This window comes from Dermacentor silvarum, chromosome 5, assembly GCF_013339745.2.
Source record: "Dermacentor silvarum isolate Dsil-2018 chromosome 5, BIME_Dsil_1.4, whole genome shotgun sequence".
NCBI lineage: Eukaryota > Metazoa > Arthropoda > Arachnida > Ixodida > Ixodidae > Dermacentor > Dermacentor silvarum.
The window spans coordinates 109,051,864-109,066,707 of record NC_051158.1 but is presented as its reverse complement, the minus strand read 5'-3'; positions in this window follow the sequence as shown (position 1 = coordinate 109,066,707).

Sequence of the window (14,844 nt, the reverse complement as noted above, 5' to 3'; positions counted from 1 at the left end):
GAGGAGCACGAGTTTGACGGCTGAAGAAGACGACGCTTCAGTGACGGACTGGTTGTGCCAATCATTGTCAATCGTGTAAATATTGTAGCGTTAGCTACACTGGCCTAGCCAAGCCCGTTTCGCGCGGCACATCAAGAGCCGTGCAGCGCATGCGCAAGGATCAGTGATGTCACACGGCTTGCGCACCGGAGCCGGCACCTCTCGCGCACTCCGCCGCCGCCGCGCGCGACTCACCGCCGCCGGTCTGCGCATTCCAGAGGAGTGACGTCGTAGCCGTGGTAGACGCACTGGCGCCGGCGCGCGCTCGCTGTGGAGTCGCCGTCTGACACTGCGCTGGAGCCGCTGCGCTTCTGACTGGCGTTTGCCAGTGTGGTATAGACGTTTTCACGAGGGCGTTTCCGACGGTCTGGCGTGGAGAGTATGTGTCAGTGTTGCCTGTTCGGTCTGGACTGTGAGCTTGCCTTGCGCTTGCATTGCGGAGTGGTAGCTTTCCTTCGATGTTTCCGTTTATTTTTGTCACGAATGACTTACGCTCGTAAATAATGACATATATGCTCATCAAAAGGCTACAGGCCTGCACTGTGGAGTTTATGGGTGCACAAACAACCAGCGGAAAATAACGATTTTGGGGACTAAGTGTGTCCACAACACAGCACTCCGCGAGACCACTGCCGATGTGATATGTTCATCACGTTTCGCCGGTTTCCTGCATCACCTGAGGACTTGGCATTCCAGTCTAATGTGAACCAATGCACACATCAGTAAAATAACGCATTTTGGAAAACCTTTTTCGGCACATTTCCCAATAGGTTGCGAGAATTGTCAGCTCTTCAATGCAATATTTTCTCGTATGTAGTGGCAGAGGCTACATTTGTTATTCTTTCAAACACGACTTCATTCCAGTGCCTAATACGGGGGCCACGCGGCGCACTTTTGATCGTGATCGAGGCCGATCTGGGTCAAATTTCTTGGTCGCGATTGCCTTCTTTGCTCAATCTGCGGAAGGGAGCCAATCGCGGTCGAACATTCCGATCCAGATCGTTCTCGATCGCTATCAAAAGTGGCCGTGTGACACCGGTATAAGACAAATTGAAGCACTCTGCGAGAGAACTATTCGGTAAATACACTTCGCAACTATCTGGAAAAATCGTGTCCTATGGAAGATGCATGCAGACCCTGTGTCTACCAAAACATTGTCTATGCGTTCACACGCACCCTGCGCGGCCCTGCCCATAAAGTTAATAACTTCAACAGTATGGTGCTGCATCGAGCTCACCCATCTTTGAGCGTTGTCTATGTGCTTGGGCAGCAAGAGAATGCAAAAACGAACGTGTCAACCTCATCAGCGCGGCCTAGCACCAGTGCTAGAGTTCGGGAACCGTAATGCGCTAACTGTGCATGGCGTAGAAATGCGCTAAATGAGCCCGCGCAAGTTAGAACGTAAAAAATGGTATTCGCATGGGTACGCGCGGACAATAGCATCATGCTTGCAAGAATAACAGTAACGAAAAAAATAAATTATTCGCACAGTCGATCAAGTGAAATACTTACGTGCGTGCAGTGACCGCTTCGCTGACCATTAAGCGCTTTTCACTCACGGTCAGTAGTGGTTTACACTCATATGCATATGTATTTATTCGACAATACTTTATTATGAACATTGCACAGAAACTAGAGAAAGAGCAGAGATGGCCCTAACGCTGCAATATTATTGGCTTATTTCGCTTCAGAGATAGCGCACATGAACAATTCCTTCCGTACGCCGTATCTTCAATACAAACTTCGCGCACGATCTACATTAAGGTTCACCGTGAGCGAAGCTTGTTCCAAATTTACACATTCGAAAGAAAAGCCATTCCAGGTAAACAAACGTAAAAAATAGGTAAACAAATATCTCTTTATAACAAGTCCTGTTATAATCCCTATTGGGATTGACAGCATGTGTAAATAAATAACTACTAAATACTAAAAATAAAAATCTAGCACCTGGGCTTATCAGTTGCGCTGGCATCTGTGATCACTGTCGCGCGTCGGTTCGCTGCAGGTACCGCGCTGCTCGATCGCCACGCTTATGTTTTGACATTTGGTTATAAGCACACTGCACCGCACCAGATCCAATAAATTTTGCATGATTGAGCTGTTCAGTTGCGTCGGAAGCGTATGGAGTAACCACCGCATATCTGCCAACCACTGACACGCGTCGTCAGGCCGCCGGCGCCTGGTTCTAAGCATTGCTCGACAGCTACGTACGCGCCTGCTTTCGCTAAATGAGGCAACCCTCAACCGCGAAACCTAATGGTGATCAGATTCAATCGACTATACGGTCACATGTGTCCAGAAATAACAATGAAATATACCGCTGATTAGCACGCCAGGTCTCAACGAAGCAGACGCGGCTACCGCCGCTACCGACGACGAAACACCACATCCACTGGCTGGGCTTGCTGTTGCCATGGCACACCACACTGAGCGCTCACGCGAGCACGTGAAACATGTAACAAGTGAAGCCGCACAAGACAAGCGAAACGGAAGAAAACAATCGAAATAATGCGCGGCGAAGATCACACAACCCAAGTGCGGCCGGCCTGCTCTCGCAAGGCGCACAGTCCAAAATGGTGGCATAACATGTTCTGACGCTAGACGTCGCCCGCGTCGGCAAATGGCGCTGCTCAAACGTCTGTTTGTGAAAAGGTCTATAGCCACGGAGAAGGAGAGCGCAAATGCTGCTCAACAGCGCAGAAGAACGGAGAAGCTTGACTCATCGGATCCCGAAGTAGTTGCCTGACAATTAGCGGTTGAGCGTAGGAGATAACCAGGAAAGCTAAGAATAATCAGCTGAACCCTTGCTAACGCTACGTATATCGTGGCATAGCCGAGCTAAGCCACTGCAACTTTTGTAAATATATTTTCCGTCTTGCTTCTTCCCTCCATCACATATTTGGTGGAAGTGCGGGGTACTACTGTGCACGACGGAGCTCCGAAGCGGACGTTGCCTGGCCACTAACAACATGACGACGGCTGGAGCCGGTGCTGGTACAGCCGCCATGCCGACAGGAGCCACTGCTACCCCAACGCCGACAGTCATCTTGTCGCAGCCCCGCCACCCAGGCATGTTTTCCGGGTCCGACAATCTTGACATCGATGAGTGGCTCCACATGTACGAACTTGTCAGCGCTAATAACAGGTGGGATCCAACTGTTATGCTATAAAACATAATTTTCTACCTGCAAGGCACGGCACGGGTCTGGTTTGGAAACCACGATGAAGAATTGACTAGCTGGGAGCAATGCAAGCCAAAGCTCCGCGAGTTATTCGGCAAGCCTGTTGGCCATCAGTGAGCTGCGCAAAAGGAACTTGGGTCTCGCGTCCAGACGTCACCGAATCATACCTGACATACATCCAGGATGTTCTCTCCCTTTGCCGCAAGGTTGACGAGCGGATGTCAGAAGAAGACAAAGTGAACCACGTACTGAAGGGTTTAGCGGACGACGCTTTTCATCTGCTGGTATATAAGAATTTTTCGACCATCGACGACGTGATTACTGAATGCCGACGCTTCGAAGAAGCAACAAGTCGTCGCATCGCACACCAATTCACGCGTCTTCCAAACACAGCTGCTACGTCGCCGTGCGAGGATCTTCACTCTCCGCATCAGCCACCAACGTCCGAGAGCCTCGTTCGTGTCGTTCGGCGAGAGATCGAAGCCGCGGCACCGGTTGGCTTCCAGACCTATGCTACCGATTCTCGACCGACAATTTCTCTCGTGCAGTCTGTCGTACGCGGAGAGTTGGCGAACCTTGGAATTCCGTGTGTCTGTTCCGTCAACCGATCGGCTACTACGCCTTTCCTACTATGCCTACTTCGCGACGCCAGTACCCCTCTCGGCCGTTTCACACCCCAGATGAATGGCGAACATCCGATGACAGGCCGATTTGCTTCAACTGCCGACGCGTTCGACACATTTCCCGTCATTGCCGCAATACCTGGACGTCAGCGCAATATCAGTCTGCGTCCCCACCTTACCGCCGCTCACCAGGTACTCGACCACCACAGGAAGATTCCACAGAGCCCTACTACTCTACTCAAGCGTCCGAATCTACACGGCAGAGTCGTTCACCCTGACCACGACGTGCCCTGTCTCACTCACCCACTGTTCGCCGTTCTCCGTCCCCCATGTACCGGCGCTCTACGGGAAACTGACGGGTGCAGCTCCGAGGGGTGACGCTGCTAGATCGACCCGGGCTGAAATACTTCTACTGACCTTACCAACAGATAGAAATTTAATTGATGTGTATGTGGATGGCGTCCCTGTTGCTGCTCTGCTTGATACCGGTGCGCACATCTGTGTGATGAACGACCAGCTTCGTCGACGGCTCACTAAAGTCCTGACTCCTACGGCGTCCTATGTTGTGCGAGTCGCTGATGGAAGAACACTGGCCACAATAGGAATGTGTGCCGCTCGTGTGGGCGTGACTGGCCGCCAAACATCTGTATTATTTACTCTTACTCAAGAGTGTCCCCATGACGTTATTCTAGGCCTTGATTTTCTATCCGCTCACTCCGCACTTATCGACTGCTCCGCTGGACTTGTTCAGCTCGATTTGCCTTGCCCTGACCCACCTGAGGAAGTTCCCAGCAGACTATGCTCCGCCGAGCACATTCGACTTCCCCCACAAGCCATGACCTGCGTCCTCCTCTCCCCCACTCCACCTGTGCCTGACGGTGACTATATTGTCTCTCCTCTCGCGGACGTCCGCCTTGCCCATCACGTTGCTCTTCCGTACACCGTCGTCACTTTCACTAACAACTCCACCAGCCTTCCTCGCGTAAACTTCGGAATTAGGGACCACGCCCTCCCACAAGGCATAGCCTTTGGTACGCTGTCCTCCTCCCAAGACTGCCAGTTATCCGCCTTGACTGCTGATATTACGTCGTCTCCCGTTGACTCTTCATCTTCTTTGCCGGCTGTCTTTCCGGAATTAACAAACATAATTGCTCCCGATCTTCCGCCACACCACGCTGACCAGCTACGTCACCTGCTTGCCTCGTTCAGTGCCATTTTTGACCTGCATGGTCGCCCTTTAGGCCAGAGCTCTCTCACGACACACCGTATTGACACCGGTGACGAACACCCTATTCACAGGCGACCATACCGCGTGTCTTTGCATGAATGACAGTCATTCACACAGAGGTCGAAAAGATGCTCTCTCGAGGTATCGCCGAACCGTCATCCAGTCCTTGGGCGTCCCCTGTCGTTCTAGTTAAAAAATTGCCGCGTATCTGCGTGCTTCGCTGCAAATGTCGTCGAAAGAGGATAGCCTTCTGCCGGCCGTACTACATGGGTGCTGGTCTGATCCGCGGCCACCCGTGATGCTGTTCTCGTACCATTTCCGTCCTGGCATGATAAATGCAATGGAGGTTTGTTTGAACAGATTTCATTTTACCGCATTATTTCATCAAGCGGCCATTTATGTTTTGCCCTGCCCAGACAGCGCTTCCTTTATGTTGAATCGGCCGCATCTGGCTGGCATTGATAAAATTGAGGAGGCGCTGCGTGAGACATGGACGCCATCTGGCAATACATCGGGAAACATGAGCTTGTGCAGAGGGTTTTCTTCCTCCATGGCAGAGGGCGCTCGTCGGCGCGCAGTCGGGGAACGTCGTTGGATTGTCGCATGGCATTTTCAGCGCAGTTAAGAAACTAGGGTCTTTAGAGTTACGTATCTATGTATTTTCTATTAAAGGAACACACCTGCTAATACTTACCTAGTGATGTTGCGCCTCAGATATGCGTAATATTTACTTTGTGATCGATAACGTTCACACGTATGAACAGCCGTACCAGTTTAAGTAGTGTGGGCGGTAAGCAAGTGGTCCAACTTTGGCCGGGTGGGTGAATCGGGTGACAGACAGACAAACAGACAGACAGACAGACAGACAGACAGACAGACAGACAGACAGACAGACAGACAGACAGACAGACAAACAGACAGACAGACAGACAGACAGACAGACCAAATTTTCAGCGTTTAAGTTTCCCAAGAAAGACTATCGTCTTTAAAAGGACGACACCTGGCGCTTCTGCGTGGATTGCCGGCACCTGAACAAGATCGTAAAGAAAGACGTTTACCCTCTACCACGCATTGATGACGCCCTCGACAGCCTCCACGGTGCGAAGTACTTTTCTTCCTTCGACCTTCATTCCGGCTACTGGCGGATTGCCGTCGATGACTTGGATCGCGGGAAGACTGCCTTTTATAACGCCCGACGGCTTATAACAGTTCAAAGTAATTCCCTTTGGATTATGTAATGCTCCAGTCACATTTTAACGCATGATGGACACACTACTGCATGGCCTGAAGTAGTCCATCTGTCTTTGTTACCTAGACGACGTCATCGTTATTGCTCCTACATTTGCCTCGCATCTGGAGCGCCTCTCGCTCGTTCTTTCTGCTTTTTGCTCTGCTGGACTTCAACTTAATTCATCTAAATGCCACTTCGGCCGCCGTCAAATTGCTATCCTCTGTCATCTTGTTGACTCATCTGGTGTGCGCCCAGACCCGGAGAAAGTTCGCGCCGTACAGAAGTTTCCTGTACCAACCTGTACTAAAGATGTACGGAGCTTCGTGGGTCTGTGTTCATACTTCCGCCGCTTCGTCCACAATTTTGCGGAAGTCGCCCGTCCTCTTACTGTTCTTCTGAAGGCAGACGTTTCATTTTCATGGGGTCCTGCGCAGGCAACCGCCTTCTCGAAGCGTATCTCCCTCCTGACGTCTCCACCCATCCTGGCGCACTTCGACCCGTCTGCTCCTACAAATGTCCGCACTGATGCCAGTGGTCATGAAATCGGTGCCATTTTATGCCAACATCAGCGAGGTCACGACCGCGTGATTGCATACGCCAGCCGTCTGCTTTCTCCCGCTGAGCGTAATTATTCCATCACTGAACGTGAGTGTTATGAGCTTGTCTGGGCAGTGGCGACATTTCGCCCTTATCTGTATGGTCGAGTATCTGTGCGTATGGTACGAGTATCTGTGCGCTCTGCTGGCTTTCGTCCCTGAAAGACCTTACCGGTCGCCTAGGGCGCTGGGCGCTACGCTTACAGGAATACTCGTACACAGTGGCCAACAAGTCCGGCCGCTTACACCAAGATGCTGACTGCTTGTCCCGCCATCCAGTCGACCCTCCTGATGTTCCTGCGACCGATGCTTCTGCTTCTGTATTTTCGCTATCTGCTTTTGCTGACCTCGCTACCGAACAGCGCCGAGATCCCACCATACGTAGTATCATGGACAAGCTCACATAGGGGTCCATCCCTTCGCTTGTTCGTATTCCAGGACGGCATTCTACATCGGCTCAGCATGCACTCTAACGGACCTGAGATGCTGCTTGTCATTCCCCGAATCTTAGTACAACTGTTCTGTCCCAGCTGCACGATGTACCAACTTCTGGTCACCTTGGGGAATCTCGTACGTACGACCGTGTCCAGCGACGATTCTTTTGGCCTGGTCTATACCGATCTGTCCGCCACTATGTCGCTTCGTGTGAGTTATATCAGCGCCGGAAGAAGCTGTCTGCGCTCCCTGCTGGTCGACTCCAACCTCTTGACGTTCCTGCCGAACCCTTCTCTCGTGTTGGTGTAGACCTCTTGGGACCGTTCCCCACATCTACCGCCGGCAACAAGTGGATTGCCGTCGCAACCGATTATACAACTCGGTTTGCGATCACCAGAGCTCTTCCAACCTCCTGTGCAACAGACGTCGCCGAGTTCCTGCTGCACAACATCATTCTTCACCACGGCGCTCCTCGTCAACTTCTTCCCGACCGGGGTCGCTACTTCCTCTCTACAGTTGTGGACGACTTGCTCCGCTCCTGTTCTACCAAACACAAACTTACTACTGTATACCATCCGCAGCCGAACGGTCTTACTGAGCGGCTTAATCGAACAATAACGGGCATGCTCTCCATGTATGTGTCTGATGACCATCGTGACTGGGATACTGCTCTCCCTTTTGTCACATTCACGTACAATTCATCGCGCCACGACACTGCAGGTTACTCGCCATTTTATTTGTTGTACAGCCGCGATCCCGTATTACCCGCCACTGTGGCTTAGTCAGCTAAGGCGTTGCGCTGCTGAGCACGAGATCACGGGATCGAATCCCGGCCGCGGCGGCCGCATTTCGGTGGAGGCGAAATGCAAAAACGCCCGTGTGCTTGCGTTGTAGTGCACGCTAAATAACCCCAGGTGGTCAAAATTAATCCGGAGCCCTCCACTACGGCGTGCCTCATAATAAGAACTGGTTTTGGCACGTAAAACCCAAGAATCAATCTGCGATCCCTATTGCCATTTGACACAATACTGCCTACCCGTCAATAGCCCATGTCTGAGTATGCCCGCGACGTCATTGGCCGAGCCGAAGAAGCACGCCAAGTTGCTCACCATCGCCTTTGTGCTTCCTAGATCAACCATAAATCATTTATGTCAGTCGTCACCGTGACGCTGACTATGCTCCCGGGGATCTTGTCCTTCTATGGTCTCGACCCGCCGCGTCGGCCCTCTCTGAAAAACTAATGTCTCGCTACTTCCGGTGCCTTACCGGGTCCTTCGCCAGGCGACCGACGTGGACCTACGAGATCTCTCCAGTCACACCTACTACTCGCTCCCTCCAGACTTCCCATGACATCGTTCATGTGAGCCGCCTGAAACGCTACCAGTCTTCTACCTAGGAAGCACCGGGACGGCGCTCCCACGCCGGGCGGACGTATGTTACACGGCTCTGCACAATATCGAGGAAGAGGAGCACTGAGCTTGAGGGTTGAAGAAGAAGACGCTTCAGTGACTGATTGGTTGTGTCAATCATTGTCAATCGTGTGAAATATTGTAAATATATTTTCCCGTCTTGCTTTTCCCTCCGTCACAATAAAATAGAAGTGGACAAGTAGCATTTTCTTCCGTCTTATAATTCAACGCAATGATCTTTTTTATCCGAGTGGTTGAGTACTAATGACACAATTTTTTTGAGGAGTGCCTTCGTCATCGGGTAAGTACCTGAATGTTCCTGAGGAGTCTCTTATCGTAGTCCTACATTTACCTCAATTTATCGTTTACTAAAGCTGTTTCCGATTATACTGACACCTTAGACGTTCTTATCGCTTTAGCTTGACTTTTTATTTGTCTTTAGTGTCCCTTTAAACAATCAAGCCTGGGTGTAAGCGGAGTTGGTTCTCAGGCGATACACTGGTCTTCGCGGGGAAGTCCTTGGACCACACATGCTTGTTGTGGAGTTTTCTGAAGCCACAGAAAATGATTGCGGATTGCATCATGTTTTCTGCAAATTCCCAGGAGCTCACAAGTTTTGGGAACATGACAGCATTTCGCGCGCAAAAGCGTCAGCTTTTTCATTAGCTTCAATTCTAACATATGATGCGATCCACTGAAATTTCACTTTTGAGTCCCATACTCGTTAGGTATTTAAGGAGCGCCAGAGAGTGCCTAGTAAACGTCGCTTGAGGCAAGCTACGATATAATCGGTGTAGCGCTGGCGTTGAGTCCATGAGAATAAGATCTTATGCAGACGAGACCCTTAGTTTTCACAAAGTGGTCGTGTTTGCAGCACGTTCTACAGTTTTCTGACAAAACCAAGCGATCAAGCGGACCAGACCATAACAAATGGATGGAAGCTTGCATACAGAATTCTGCTGCGTAGCTCTGTGTATGTATGCACGCCGACCCGTCTGCATAGACTTGCAAGTGGCTTCTACACGCTGTGTTCATGTGGTCCAGCACACAAAGTTTTTTGGGTCGCTGGAATAGAGCACTTTGCTGGTTGGTGGAGTACTCTAACGCTACAGGTAACACCTTAAAAAGACCATGGCGGGCCCGGGTGACTCTATTTAGGGCATTAAAGGCATCCAAGCCAGGACATTTGTACCGCAGCCTGCTAAAGCGTCAGGTCTCTGACGTTGGGGAACCCCTGTGAAGTGAGTTCGATCCTTCTCACCATAGCATAAATTAAGGGATCCTTTAGTCATTCTAGAGCGGCACAATATCGGTGACACATACCTAGTTACCCAAGTGAGAGTGAAAGACGTTCCCTGAAGAGCGACACACACTCACTAGCAGGTAGCCAGTCACCCAAGTTGGCATCAAAGATGTTCATTGAAGAACAACGCAGGACCGAGTGGCACATACCGATCGCTTTCAAAACGTTTCGTTGAACGGCGGTACCTACCCAGTCCCGCCTCTAGAGTGACCCATGTAGGTATGAAAAAGGTTCGCTGAAGAGTGGCACATAAGTACACATTTCCATATATTCAGTCACCCAAGTGGTTCCGACGACAGGTTTCGAAAGATGTTCCCTTCGCACAGAACCCTGATGCACTACCTATGGAACCACGGACTATCCAGTGAGGCAAGTTGGATTGCGGTCAGATAGAAACATACATATATACATACACAACCCCTGGAGATTACACGAAGCACCCAAAGAATGCTAATGCATAAAAAAGAAAATGATCACTTTATAAATTAAAGAAAACTTTTAGCTTAAAGAAGCCCGGAAAAGCTGCTGAGCATTCCACAGCACAGATTACGCTGATAATGTGCGTTGGGAGCAGCTCTACTTCGGTTGTCGCCACCTGGCCCGCCCGTACGCAGAGAACTGTCGGCTGTGGCGGACGCCCCCGTGGTAGCAGTAGGTAAAGCTGCACTGCCCAATCAGCGACAGAGCCCTTTGATTCCTGCGTCATCGGGCTATAAGACCTCTCCTCACTGCCATCTTCCAAAATGATCACGAAGGCAATATCGCCTCATCCAGTATTGTGAGGTAATTTTGTTTATTCGCTGGACTCTATTCAAGGCTTGTGTACAAAAAATTAAGCAAAGGACGTCGCAGTTATTTTTAGCAGGTTAGTTACCACCCATACAACCCAATAACCAAGTTAGCCAAACAGACTTTACTAACCTGATTCATCATCTCCCGGAACTTTGGCATTGTCTTCAGAGACATTATTGTGCACAAAGTTCATGGGAATACTAGCGATGGACCCGGAGAAATAAACTAATAGAAAACTATCTTGCAACATCTGGTGCGCACCTATTCATTATGAAGTGCACATTTATTACAACGTCCCACATAAATGATACTCTTTCGTACATTTAGCACCTGAGCTTGTTGTTCTTTTCTTACTTAGAATGAAATGTAATACAAACATTCATGGAAAACGGACCCCTTCGCCGTAACACAGAACCTAATAGAACAACGCGACTGTTCTCCGCATGCTCCCCGATAAAAACTAGCACTGGCTGACTGTAAGCGGGTTAAAGAGTCAACCCATTTAGTACGAAATTTTTTAACAAATTTATTATAGGTGGCGATGTAGCATATTTTACTACTTTTAATAATATTGATGCAGGAGAAAACTTATTTCACAGAAAAGTGGTAGTTCATGTAAAGAACCTGATGGAATCATTGACCGCAAGAAAGAGCGAGAGAAACAAGGTAAAGCACACGGCATACGTGGTGTATTCCCGATTTGCAGAACTGGGCGAGTTGGTAATCCTTCATGTTGAAACTGCAGTGCGCCCAAAGAACGAATGACACAGGTAGTTTACAAACACGCGATGACTAGCAAATCAGTTTATTTCAGGATCAGAAATAAGCACCCTGGCTAACCGCAATGAGCATGTGCAGAACATTTACAGAAACAGCAACAAATATGAACAGGTCGCTTGTTATTCAAAATTCTTTATCAGAATTTGATAAAGAATTTGACAGATGGCTCCCACAAACAAACGTCTATAGAGCGTTGCTAGCCGGTTTGGTGTTGATGCTTTCAGCGCCGCTACCAAGCTACGACTCTACCAAGCAGTGACAAAATGACGCGAGAGAAAGTGAATCTGTCTGTGCTGTGAAAGAAAATTCAAAGCTTGTTCAATGTAAAACAAGTGCAGCGTACTTCTGGCATTTAAATTGCGGCCACGTTGACACAAGGCAAACTGGCCGGTGTGGTAATAGATGCCTTAAAAAGCGTCTTGAATCTTTGGGAAACACTAAGCATTCACACTTAGGTGATCACTGCAAACGGTGTCATTGTGATCTATTTTTTGTGTTCTGATAGAGCGGTTCCGTTTGCACATAAAAATAAAACATGACTGGAAATAACTGACGCTTTCCATATCAGAAAGCGCACAGATATGTGCGTGAGTAAGCCATCTGTTGTATTCATTGCAATGAATTCACCTTTCTGAATAACATGTGACCTTTCAAATTTCGTTGCTGTTTCTGTGAATGTCCTGCACATGTTCCGTGCGGTTAGCCAGGGTATATACGCACAATCGCTTCCTGAAATAAACTGAGCTGCGAGTCAGTGCTTATTTATAGACCACTTTTGTCATTCTTTATGCGCGCTGAAGTTTTACCCTGAATAATCCTGAAGTGATACAAAATCTAAACACTTCCGATCACAGGAAAAGTGAGCGCAACGACACGCGAGGAGGGCTAGCTGGGAGAGTGTAAATGGCTACACACGTGATACAAAAGTAGGGAATCGGGTAAAAAGACTAACGGGAAGCAAGTCCATCCGCAGCCCTTAGTGATTGACGTAGGAATTAGCTTGGAAAAGCAGGCCAATGCTCTCGGGCAACACTTCAACTATGTGTTTAGTTACACCAATTATTGGGATGTCTTATGAAATACAAACACGAAAACTGGAGGCGCTCTATCGTAGATGCTGAACGAATAAATTTTGAAACCATCCTTTGATAAATCCCGCGCTTAGAACTTTCTTGACTGTGTGTCAGTGCTCTGCCCCATGATAGGGACATCACAACGTCATGTGCATCATCATTAAACAACCTCCTAAAGCGACACTCAAAAGACACTACTCGCCTTTTTAATACTATCTGGGCATAGCGGTAACATCCATCTACATAGAAACAACCTATTGCTATGCCAAATGGAGGCATTGCAACCACGCATCCTTGGTGACAAAGTACCGCCAGGTAGCACCTAAAATTTTCATTTGTAAGTTTTTCAATAAATGATAAATCGTTAGGTTTTATATTTCCTTCAGTTGTACAAGTGCTCGATTTATGTCAGCTTGATCTTTGAGAAGGCCAGTAAACAACCGATCATCTGGTCAGCATTTAGGCAAATATTCATGATGGATTATTGGTCCACAAACAGTTCTTGTCTCTATTTCTCGGTATGGAAAAGGGTATGACACCACGTGGCGCTATGGAATTGGGCGAGCCCTTTCTAGAAGGCCCGTGCATGTAAACATGCTAAATGTCATAGAAAGCTGCTTGGCCAATCGTACACTAAGCCTCCAAATTTGCAATATAGTGTGACGTCCATTTACGCAGAAAAGTGGTTCAGCTTAGAGAGGCATGCTCAGGTGCACGATCTTCATCGTGAATATTAACTCGCTGCATGCAACATCGCCACGAGCCAATGTTTATTTTAGGCCTGCGTTGAACAAAAATAATTCCAATCCCGTAAGTGCCGTCTGCGAGCCACAATAACACCATGACTTGAACAAAGATCTATATGGGCAAATGAGAACGGATTCGAACCTAAACCTCAGAAAATATTGTGCTTTTTTCACGCGACCATATCCCAGTATTGGAGTCTTTGGACACGAAATATCCGCGAACACGCAGCACACGTTTTTAGGCGATACACTTGATGAGAAACTGTTTCTGATTCTGCACATGAAACACGTTTAGGCGAGATGGTTAAAAATTCGTGTAGCTTGCACTAGTGGCGCCAGGCTATAGAAACAGCTGAGTGATCGGCACTTAGGATTACCAAGTCATCCCCAGCATTTCCCGGAATTTATTATTTATTGATATCTTATTGATTGATCGATGCTCGATTAGCTATTGATTGGCTATTAAATGGCTATCGCAAGGTATTGGTCACGTATTTGGCTAGGCTAAACGCTATCAAGTCATACCATCATCAAGCTTAAACACCTTGCTAGTTCACAGGGGTATGTGCCATTGCGTTTGGACTCTATCTGCACTAACGCCAGGATCGGCCCACATTTTCTGTTCGCTCTGCACGGACAAATGGTCGGCTTTTAACAGCTCCGCTGTTAAAACAGAACGTTTTCAACATCCTCTCGCACGTCTGTGACAGTGATAGGAAGCGTTTATTGAACATGTACAAGATGCGCATGTGGTCACATTTAGACTACAGCACCAGTCTTTCATCTGCTTCATCGAGAGCTTTGGAGGTACTGGATCACCTTGATAATCTATACATTCGCCTGGTTATACTGGCGCCTTCAGGACAGGTAATAGTACTTAATGAAGCAGAGGCGCCCCTGGGTATGTGGCCGAGAGAGGAAGACGAAGGACCGTGCCGTGATCGCGAGGAGAACCCCGTGCTGCAAACAGCCCTTGCAGTGCCTACCAGTACCTAGCGTTCTTACAACGTTATCGACGACAATAAACCTCGTCGCATTTGGTGGAGGTTGCTGAGATCCTTCGCCTCGTCCTGAGCTCCGCACTCGAACCCTGCCAACAACAACACGATCGCCCTGCACTATGCCTGATCCAGCCACTTCGTTGCCTGCACCACCGGGGCCACTGTCGTCTGCGCTGGCGTACGTCCTATTCATCGCGATCCACCCATTTTCAGTGGGACCGCCGAACACGACGTGGAAGCCTGCGCTATCATTACGAACGTTTAAGTGCCCGTAACAAATGGGACGACCAGGCTAAGCTGTCCTATGTGTCCTTCTACCTCGCCGACGTAGCCAAACTGTGGTTCTTCAACCCGAATGGACTTTCAAGCGTGGCTCAGCATTTAGAGACCCTTTTTGCGAAGGTGT